Source organism: Sorex fumeus, unplaced genomic scaffold (assembly GCF_029834395.1).
Source record: "Sorex fumeus unplaced genomic scaffold, SorFum_2.1 ptg000130l, whole genome shotgun sequence".
Taxonomy (NCBI): Eukaryota; Metazoa; Chordata; class Mammalia; order Eulipotyphla; family Soricidae; genus Sorex; species Sorex fumeus.
Genome location: NW_026606187.1, coordinates 1,376,282 through 1,387,284, shown reverse-complemented (window position 1 = coordinate 1,387,284; position 11,003 = coordinate 1,376,282). Strand labels below are relative to the sequence as shown.

Below are 11,003 nucleotides of genomic sequence, written 5' to 3'. Positions count from 1 at the left end.
GGGTGTGACCTCCCCCAAAAAATAAAATTTTAATAAAAGATAATTTCAAAAGACATACATTTAAAAAAAAGAGTGCATTGTTTTGTTCAGGTCCTCGATCCATTTTCAGTTCATTCTTTTCTGTAACGTGAGGTAAGGATCCAACTCTATTCCTTTTTCTGTGTGCGTGAAGCTAGATAATTAATACTGAATGAAAATTACCTTGAATGATAAGAGGGGAGAGAAGGAAAGGGAGAACATGGGCTTGAAGGAGCCAGTCTCCCACGTCTCTCTTTTCAGATTATCACTCATTTCTAGTTATCCCAGCACCACGTATTGGAAAAGACTCACTTGGCTTTTCCTTGGACTCACTCTGGCATGCGCTCACATCTCATTATACTGGCTTTGCTAGCCTTCACCATCACAATTTGTCAAATTTCCCCTTCTTGACAAATCCCCCATCCCTCGTATTGGTGGATGCTTTTCAAAACGGGAGCTGCCGAGCCCTTCCTCAGAACTCCAGCATGAATCCCCTCAGGTAAAATTCTATCTTTGTCTAGAGTATTTTTCTTCTTATACAAAATTTGCATACAATGAAATTCACACTTCTTGATGGTACCATCTGACAAATGCATTCATCTGTGCCATGCAAATACTAAGCAAGATATAGAACATAGCCACCACCACAGAAAGTTCCCCCATCTTTTTTTTTTTTTTGGTTTTGAGGTCAGACTCAGTGGCATTCAGGGCTTACTCTGGGTTCTGCTCTCAGATATCATTCGTGACAGTGCTCAGGGGACCACATGGGTTGCTGGGACCGAGCCCAGGTCAGCCGTATTTGAGCAAATGCCCAACCCACTGTCCTATCGCTCCCATCGCATTAGTCAGCACTCCTTGCTGAAATGGTCATGCCCATGCAGATGGCGCCGCTGATGTTGGCTGAGGGTGTGTGTTCGGGCACGGCTGGCTGTTGGCTGTGCTGGCCTGGTCTTGGTGGGGCAGCTGAGGTAACTCCGCTCCACGCGAGCTTGGGCCCTCCCTGTAGGCAAGCAAGCCCAGCAAATGGACAAAGAAGTCCAGCGCTAAAAGTTCGTGTCAAGGTCATGTTCCTGTCACACTTGCCAGCCTCTCAATGGCCAAATGAAGTCCTGTGGCTGAGCCCAGCAGCCAAGCGAGAGACACTGCAAGTGACACGACGAGGAGACGATGACAAACTAGAGTCAGGGAAAGCATAAAGCTGGTTTCAAACAAAATATCAGGCAGCATTTGAAATTTCGCCCCCAATTCCTCCAGGCGTTTCCAGGGAGCGACACCTGTGATAGGGCAGGGAACTATCTCAGCAGCCCCGGGGGGGGGGGAGGGGGGGGGATCTGTTTCATTGGCTCAGATGGCCATGTGAGTCATCTGTTCCCGTTGGAGCCTGGGACCATCACCAGACATAAATCATACACCATACACATACATACAAATCCCACAGCACCTGGTGCATGTGGCTGAGAGCAGGGAGAGCTGTTCTTCCGGGCGCATGCCTCAGGCAACGGCTCATGGCACTCAATTAGTCCCAGAAGTCCCCGAGACCTAGACAAAGACTTGTGTGTGACCCCAAAAGCACCATGAGAGATTGGAGAAGTGAAAGGAAGGGAGGAGACCATGCGGGAATTATCTGTGGGCATATTCGTGCCAAGGAGACAGCCTCCCTTTCTGAGCAGTTCCTGTGCAGAACAAACCCCACCCACTCCTCTCTCTCTCTCTCTCTCTCTCTCTCTCTCTCTCTCTCTCTCTCTCTCTCTCTCTCACACACACACACACACACACACACACACATTCCCGGTAGAGTAGGGAAATTGGCATATTTACCCACCAATCCCATCCATCAACACAGGCTGGGACCTCCCATATGGCATCAACTGTGGCACTGCTGCTGCTCTGCCAAGTTTAAGCAGCCTCCTGTGACTAGAAGGGCCCTGGACCAAGTGGCAGACACAGTGAGTGAGAGTGAGGGAGGGTGTGAGTGAGACGTGGAAGGAAGACTCTCCAATGGTGAGGAAACATGTTTCAGCACTAACCAGTGACCTTGGCATTGATTCATTTTGGCCTAGGTCATGACCTTGAAGACAGGAAGCTCACAGGTACACAGCGGCTAAGGGCACAGACTGTGGACCAGGGAGCTGTGGGTGTGGGTACTACTTGGCTAATCATTTCCCTTTACCACTTACACCTGTGAGAGTGTGGCCACGTGACTTGATTTCTCTGGGCCTTAAGTTCCTCACCAACAACATGAGAAGGAAAAAGGTTGTTTGGAGAATGAACGAGACCATTGATTATATGGCAGTGAGCACGTGGCCAGCTTCCAAGAAATGAGAACAACTGGGCTGAACCCCGTCTTGAGATACGACATTCCCCAAGAGGTATGACTGAAACACAGAGAAGGGAGGAGGCCCAGCCGGGGTCAAGTACTTGGATGGCAAGAAAGGACCAACACAGGCTGTTACCATGGCAAGAAACATTGTGTCAGAGTCCACAAGAGGACACTCAAAAGTGAAGTCAGGAGGCCACAGCATTTCAGAAACATACATATGGATGCAGGGCATACATTGGCCTGTCTCTTGTTCAAAGAAGCTTGTGTAAAGCAACGATTAGTAGAGAGGGAAATGAAAACAATGCTGTGTACAGCCGCGTCAGAAATAATTAAGGGGGACTGGAGCGATAGCACAGCGGGGAGGGCGTTTGCCTTGCACGCGGCCAACCCAGGTTCGATTCCCAGCATCCCATCTGGTCCCCCGAGCACTGCCGGGAGTAATTCCTGAGTGTAGAGCCAGGAGGAACCCTGAGCATTGTCAGATGTGGTCCCTCCACAAAAGAAATAATTAAGGGGCCTGGTACATATCACAAAGGACTGGAGCACACGTGGGGGCCTGGACTTGCTCTCCACACTATATGGTCTCTTGAGCCCCACCAGGAACAAGCCCTGAGTGCAGTGCTTGGACTAGCACTGGGTGTGGCCGTAAAAGCAAGCAAGTACTTAACAAAGGAAGTGAAATTTTTCTACATCAGAACTCTGTCACTGCTCAAAGTAAAAGGGGAAGACACAAGGGGTCGGAAAGATATCCCCTGTCATGGATATCATTGTGAACATGGCCATCCTACTCAAGTCTCATACAGATTCAACGCAATCCCCACTTCTTCAAGAAAAGAGAATAATTTATTCAAGAAAAGAGAATAAATGTTATTGAAATTTGTATGGAATCACAAAGCCTCCAAGCAGCTAAAGTGATCCTGAAAGAACAAGAAGTAAGAAGGAAGACATCATGCTCCCTGACCTTAAACTATTCTACAAAGCCACAGTGATCAAAACAGGGTGGTACAGAAATAAAAAACCAAAACGCACCTATCAATGGAATATAATTCCGGCATTTCTGAGAACCCAGAGTTAAATCCTCACATATATGATCAATTAATTTACAATAAAGGGGTCAAGGCTATAAAAGAGAGATGAAATTTTCTTCGTTAAATGAGTTGGGAAAAACAGGATAATTATGGAAAAGAAATCAATCACTATTTCGCACAAAACCCAAAACCTAATTCAAAATGTATTAAACACTTGGATATTAGACCTGAAACTATAAAATATGTTGTTGCTGTTTTTTTGTTTTTTGTTTGTTTTTTCTTTTGGAGTCACACCCGGCGATGCACAGGGGTTACTCTTGGCTCTACGCTCAGGAATTACTCCTGGCGGTGCTGGGGGGGGGGGGGGGGCGGGGAGGGGGAGGGGACCAGATGGGATGCTGGGAATTCAACCCAAGTCGGCCGTGCAAGGCAAACACCCTACCCACTGTACTATCACTCCAGCCCCAAACTATAAAATATGTTAAATAAAAAAATAAGCAAAATACTTCGTGATCCTGGATCCAGTGATTGCTTTGGAGATTTAACTCCAACAACAAGGGAAATTACATCAAAAATCAGAAAAGAGAATTAAATGAAACGTTAAACTAAACAACTTCCAGGGGCCAGAAAGATAGTGCAGTGGGCAGGGTGTTTGCCTTACTTGTTTGCTAACCCAGATTTGATTCCTGAAATCCCAGATGGTTTCCGGATTCCCAACAGGAGTAATTCCCGAATTCAGAGTCACGAGTAAGCCCTGAATATCGCCAGCTTGCCCCCCAAACAAAAACAAACAAACAAACAACAAAACTAAACAACTTGGGCCCAGCAGAAAAAACTGTCATTAAAGCAAAATGAGCCCTTTCTGCCTCCACTGCCACCATGGCATCCATGGGGAAAAAATTGTTGCAAAGGGGGATCAGAAAAAGAAGCAAGTTCTTAAATTTACCCTGGACTGCCCACACCCTGTGCAAGGTGGGATCATGGACACTACGCATTTCGAGCAGTTTCTTCAGGAGCAAATCCTGGTGAATGGCAAAGCGGGGAGTCTGGGTGGTGAAGGTCACTGTCACGTCGGAGGTGCCTTTTTCCAAAAGGTATTTGAAATATCTCACCGAAAACTATTTGAAGAACAACCTACGTGATTGGTGGCGGGTGGTGGCCCACAGTGAAGAGAGCTATGAGTAGGGCTACTTCCAGATCAACCAGGGCGAGGAGGAAGAGGAGGAAGAGGAGGACAAGGATGAAAGCGCCTTCATCTGGAATGTTTTGTATGAGTTCTTGAAGAAAACTTGGCAACCAAAATAAGTAAATAAAACAAAAACAGAACAAAATGATACCCTACTGAATGGGAGAACAATTTAAATGTGATATATCTAAGAAAGGGACCCTCAAGAGGCCAAAGGAACTCACTAAACACAACAGCGAAGCAACAGCTTCATCTGAAAATAGGGGGAAACTGAAGAAATACTGCACAAGGACCAAACACAATGGCCTCTGAGTCTGTATTGTAAACCATCACTGTGTCACTGTCACTGTCATCCCGTTGTTCAGTGATTTGCACGAGCGGTTGCCAGTAATGTCTCTATTCCTTTCAGCCCTGAGATTTTAGCAGCCTCTCCGTACTCGTCCTTCCCAACGCTGCCATATTGGAGACTCTTTCAGGGTCAGGGGAATGAGGCCCATTACTGTTACTGCTTTTGGCATATCGAATATGCCACGGGTAGATTACCAGGCTCTACTGCGTGGGCGGGATACTCTCGGTAGCTTGCCAGGCTCTCCCTAATGCCCATGATGTCCAAAATTAGAGAGAGAGAGTAAGAAGGATGGGTACCTGCCCCAGAGGCGGGGAGTGGGGTGGGGTGGGGGTGGGGGGTGGGACAGTGGAAACAGTGGTGGTGGAAAATGGGCACTGGTGGAGGGATGGGTGCTCGAGCATTGTGTGACTGAAACGTAATCATGCAAATTTGTAACTGCATCTCATGGTGATCCAATAGAACTTCTTTAAGAAAGAAAGGAAGAAGGAAGGAAAGAAAAAAAGAAAGAGAGAGAGAGAGAAAGAAAGAAAGAAAGAAAGAAAGAAAGAAAGAAAGAAAGAAAGCACAAATTATAGACCAACTCACACTAAAAAGACTATTGAGCCCCTGGGTTCAGCTTTACCAACCCTGAGGCGCTCTCCCGCCTACGCATCATGCAACCGCTCTGCTCAACAAGGCTCAGTTACATTTTGTGCCACTGGGTGAAAACACCAGGAAAGGAAAAAAGCCACTTCTGCCTAATTCCTTCAGGACTCCCAAGGGTCTAACTGCAAAGAGTCACCCCGACTGCAGCAGAAATGCTGCAAAACCAATAGGGAAAACACGCAGAAGCCAAGTTGGTGAGCATGAGTGCAAGCAGTAACACAAAAGGATCTACCAGCACAAACCAGCTCTGTCTGTCACTCATCAGAGAATGACTTTAGCAGCACTTTATTTTTTTTTAAATGCATACACTGGGGCTGGAGCAATAGCACAGCAGGTAGGGCATTTGCCTTGTACACGACCAAACCGGGTTTGATTCCCAGCATCCCACAGGGTCCCCTGAGCATCGCCAGGAGTAATTCCTGAGTTCATGAGCCAGGAGTAACCCCTGAGCATCATCGGGTGTAACCCAAAAAAGGAAAGGAAAAAAGCATACACCTGGTATATGTACACTGCACGTACACTGGTGAAGGGACGGGTGTTGGAACATTATGTGACTGAAACCCAATCATGAATAGCTCTGTAACTGTGTATCTCACTGTGATTTAATTAAAAAAAAATTAAATGCATACAGCATCCTCAACCTCCTGGAACTTTTATTTATTTAGGGGTTTTGTTTATTTTATTTTGGTCATTACAAAAATAATGGGGTTCTGGGAGACGATATGTGGTGCCTGGGTTTGAGCTGGGAAGGACTGCATGTAAAGCAAGCACTTTCTTTCTTTCTTTCTTTCTTTCTGCTTTTTGCGTCACACCTGGCGGTGCATAGGGGTTACTCCTGGCTCTGCACTCAGGAATTACTCCTGGTGGTGCTCAGGGAAACATAAGGGATGCTGGGAATCGAACCCGGGTCAGCCACATGCAAGGCAAATGCCCTACCCACTGTTCTATCGCTCCAGTCCCTGAAGTAAGCACCTTTATCCCAGACTCAATCTCTCTCGCACAGATGCCTGGAAATTTCAAATGACCCAAGCAACTCCTGTAATGATGGTTTCCAAACTGCTACCGAAGGCACCCTGAGGTCACCCTCGTGCTCCCACGTGGTTTCCAGTCTCATGGTTTCACACACCCACGTAACTGCACAGAACTGAGCTCCGAGTAGGTGAGCCCACACTGGGGATTCCACAGCACAGTGTAACCCGCCACAGACGCCTGTTCCTCGTGCAGTTCCCACGATGGAGACCGCAGTTCACAGGCCGGAAAACCCTTACTTTACGCCTTGCTTGACACCAGGTTCACTAGTTTCCAAAGTGAAAGAGCAACACAAAGGCGACTTCAGTGACACTGTCGTGAGGTTGTTTAGCGAGCTCAAAGGAAAGACAGCACAGCAGGCAGCAAAGCATGGAAAAGCAGCAAAGATGCAATGAGAAAACTATAGTCAGAAAGGACAGGAATGAAAGGCATGTAGGTGCCATAAAACAGAAGACTGAGCAGCGGATGAACAGCAGCTGAGGAGATGCTCAGCGATCTCCAAGATGAGATGCAGGACACCTCTAGAAAACAACAGAGACAGGAAAATGTCTGAAAAGCAATGAACAGCATGCCAGAGAACTATGGGAGGGTCCTAAGAGGAACAATGTAGGGATCATCAGGGTCCCTGGGAAAAAAAGAGGGTGAATTTGATGATAGTTAAGAAATTCTACATAAGAATTTCCCAGAGTTGAGGAATATAGAAAGCCAATGACAAGAAACCTGAAGGTTCCAGCAAAAAGAATAGACTCAAATAGAAAAATTTTGAGACAAAATGTACTCAGAATGACACAAAAAACAAAGTCAGAGACAGACTATCGAAATCAGCAAGATCAAGATCAACACAGGAAAGTCCATAAAAGTCACAGCAGAGGTAGCAACTGAGAATCCCCAAATCAGGAGAGAATGAAGGAATTATAGTACAAAACTTCAATGAAATAAGCACCTCAGGGCTGGAGCAGTAGCACAGTGGGTAGGGCGTTTGCCTTGCACGTGGCCAACCCGGGTTAGATTCCCAGCATCCCATATGGGGTGAGCACTGCCAGGAGTAATTCCTGAGTGCAGAGCCAGGAGTAACCCCTGAGTATTGCTGGGTGTGACTCAAAAAGAAAAGAAAAAGAAAAAGAAAAAGAAAGAAGCAACTCACCGCAGATATTCTATCCAGCCAGATTATCATTCAGATTTGGAGGGATGATACATGAGAGCTTCATGGACGCAACAGTTTAGGATATTCATAGTCTTGGAATCAGTTTCGAAGCAGCATTAAAGAAGCTTCTTGAAAAGGCAGGGCAGGAGGCTGGAGTGATAGTACAGCAGGTAGGGCGTTTGCCTTGCACGCGTCCTACCTGGGTTCAATCCCTGGCACCCCATATGGTCCCCTGAAGTTATACCAGGATCCTGATCCCTGAACTCAGAGCCAGGAGTAATCCCTGAGCACTGCTGACTGTGGCCCCCAAAAAATATATATATATAAAAAATAAAGACAGGGCAAACTTTCCTGCACTCAGCATTGAGTATGGGATTTACTCATGGCACTTACAGTGGCCCTCTATTATATTAAGAAACACACATTTACTCTTAGCTTGCTAAGGAATTTTATAAATCATTAATCATGAATAAAGTAAAGGCCCTCCCGTTGATCGTCGATTTGCTCGAGCGGGCCCAGTAACGTCTCCATTGGAGACTTTGTTGTTACTGTGTCTGGCATATTGAATACTCTTGGTAGCTTGCAGGGCTCTCCGAGAGGGGCGGAGGAATCGAACTCGGGTCGGCCATGTTGGCCGCTTGTAAGGCAAACGCCCTACCCGCTGTGCTATCGCTCCAACATTTCATTTATATTAACTGTTCAATATCAAAACAGGTTTTTCCTATATTTACATCCATAGAGTAAAGGAACAAAACAAGTGGTCGTAGTCACCAGAACTGAAGATTTTGTCTATTGAACTGAGCTTACATGGAAGCAGGTGGGTGGGAGAGACCCTTAGACAAGGGTCTCTAGTAATGGGTGCAGTATTGGAATGAGGTATGCAAGAATAGTATGATTAATAGTATTGTAAATACTGGTATCTCTTAAAGTGTTTATATAAGTGGCACTGTGGCACTGTCCTCCTGTTGTTCATCGTTGGCTCAAGCGGGCACCAGTAACGTGCAAGGCAAATGCCCTACCCATTGTGCTATCGCTCCAGCCCCAATAAGTAGTTAATTTTTAAAAGACTGTAAACAAACACACGCTGGCAAGAATGCAGTGAACATGGAGCTCTCAGTCACTGTTAGTTAGACTCTTGTCTGATTTGGCCTCTCTGAAAAACAGTATAAAACCTCCCCCAGATTCAAGAATAGCACTTCCATCTGACTCAGATATTCCTCTTTTTGGCCTCTGCCCCAAGAGCACAAAGACACTAATTAGAAAAGGTGTTTGCATTCCTGTGTTCATCGTGTGCTATTCACAGCAGTCAAGATCCAGAAACAACCCAAATATCTGATAACGGATGGCTGGAAAAAGGAACTGTGGTATATACACACAATGGAATAATATTCATCCATAAGAGAAAAGAAAATCTTGCAATCTGCTGCAACTTGAACGGGACTGGGTGGCCTCATGATACACAAAGCAAAGGAAGAAAGATGAATCCCAAATGGTCTCACAATTATGTAGAGTGTAAAGGAATGCAGGAAGGGAATGAACAATATAACAGAGAGTCTGGCTATCAGACTGAGTACATGTGGGAGAGGGGCGAGAAGGGAGTGGGGGTATGTGGCACCAACACCCTGGTGGCAGGTGTGCTGTAGCCACACTAGACTTCCGAAACATTCCTATAACAGGTCTTGTGTATCCTGGGTGCCTAGTTTGTTTTATGTGACATACACACATGCATGCACATGCACAAACACACGCATACACTCACACGCACACACACATGCACACGCACACATACACGCACAGGCACACACGAATATCACTCAGCTGTAAGAGATGAGACTTCGCCTTTTGCAACAACATGGATGGAATTGGAGGCGATTGTCTAAGCAAAATAAGTCAGGAGAAAGACAAACACTAGATGAGCTCACACATGTGTGGGATCTAGAGAAACCAAGCCAGGGAATAGATAAAGTCCAATGAAAACAAACTGTGGGATTGTAATCACAGAATTAAGTCACCAGAAGAAGAAGGAAGAAGATCAAAGGTGGAGGAGGGCCAGCAGATTGTGGTGGAGGGATACTGGTACTTGTGCGATGGGTGTGGTGTGAGAACATAGATTTTTTTTTATCTTTTTCCCTGAATCAAGAGAATTATTATACTTTTTAGTTTTTATATCATGTCATAATATAGTGATGCTCTTGGGGTCAATTAACATATAACTATCTGTTTTCACTAGTCTATTCAAATCCCATGTTTGCCTTTAAAGTTTTATACTGTTTTCTCTCTGGCTTTTATTCAACTTGTGATGTGCTGTCAAACATGTTACAATTTTTTTTTTTATTATTAGTGAAACACCATGAGGTAAAGTTGTAGATTTACAATTTTTTGTGCTTGGGTTTCGATTATACAATGATCAAATACCCATCCCTCCACCAGTGCCCATTTTCCACCACCATGGATAATATCCCTCCCACCCCCGTCCCCCCCATCCCACCCTGACTCTGGGCAGGGCAATCCCTTGTGGAGAACATAGATTTTGAAGAAGGGTTCAGTGGTACTCCAGAAATATACACAGACTTGTAAACCAATGTGACTTTAATAAACAAAAACATGGAAGAGTTGGGTGCTACCCTGATTCTTGCAGGAAAACCAGCAGGCAGGAGTGGGTTTGCCATGGTCCTTTTTTTAGTCTTTTTTGTGGGGGGGGGGGTTGCAGGGGGTGTTCATCACTCCCAGAAGTGCTCAGATGTTACTCCTAGGTCTTTTACTTGGGGGCATATCTGGTGCAGGGGATGGAACTGGAATTGTTAGCAAGCTCTTTATCCCATGTCCTCTCCAGTCTCCAACTCCTTTCATGGTGCATTTACTCCCTGCCAATGGAGACCAATCAGTACAAATATCTCCTTGCTTGTAACTGTACCTCACAGTGATTCAATAAAGTAAAATTTTTTTCAAAAGTTCAGGTTTCTAAAACAAACAAGCAAACAAATATCTCCTTGCTACTGTTTGAATGTCCAGGCTAGTCCTGCAAGATTGAAAAATCCAACAAACCAACTTAAGGAAATCACTGAAATATCCAGAGTAAGATCTTGCTGCCTTCAAGCCAGGGTGGATCCAGGAGCTCAGAATGTGACACTGGCACCTAATTTTGCTTTCCCCATCTTTTGACTCCTGTTTATAGAAAGGTCCCCTCCTCATTGGTTACAAGATGGTACCCAAAATAATGAGGTTAAAAGCCCTGCACTTTCCACACTCAAATTCAGAGCAAATGCATGTAAGTCCCACAAATC

The 11,003-nt window shown here is 45.5% G+C and overlaps 1 non-coding gene and 1 pseudogene across 1 annotated transcript; one reads left to right on the top strand and one right to left on the bottom strand.

Moving 5' to 3' along the window:
- Positions 1 to 4,217: 4,217 nt before the first annotated feature.
- Positions 4,218 to 4,671, top strand: LOC130045915 (60S ribosomal protein L22-like; annotated as a pseudogene).
- Positions 4,672 to 6,753: 2,082 nt separating this feature from the next.
- Positions 6,754 to 6,875, bottom strand: LOC130046043 (small nucleolar RNA SNORA13). Its single transcript, XR_008795654.1, has one exon. It is a non-coding gene; the product is annotated as a small nucleolar RNA SNORA13 (small nucleolar RNA).
- Positions 6,876 to 11,003: the final 4,128 nt, after the last annotated feature.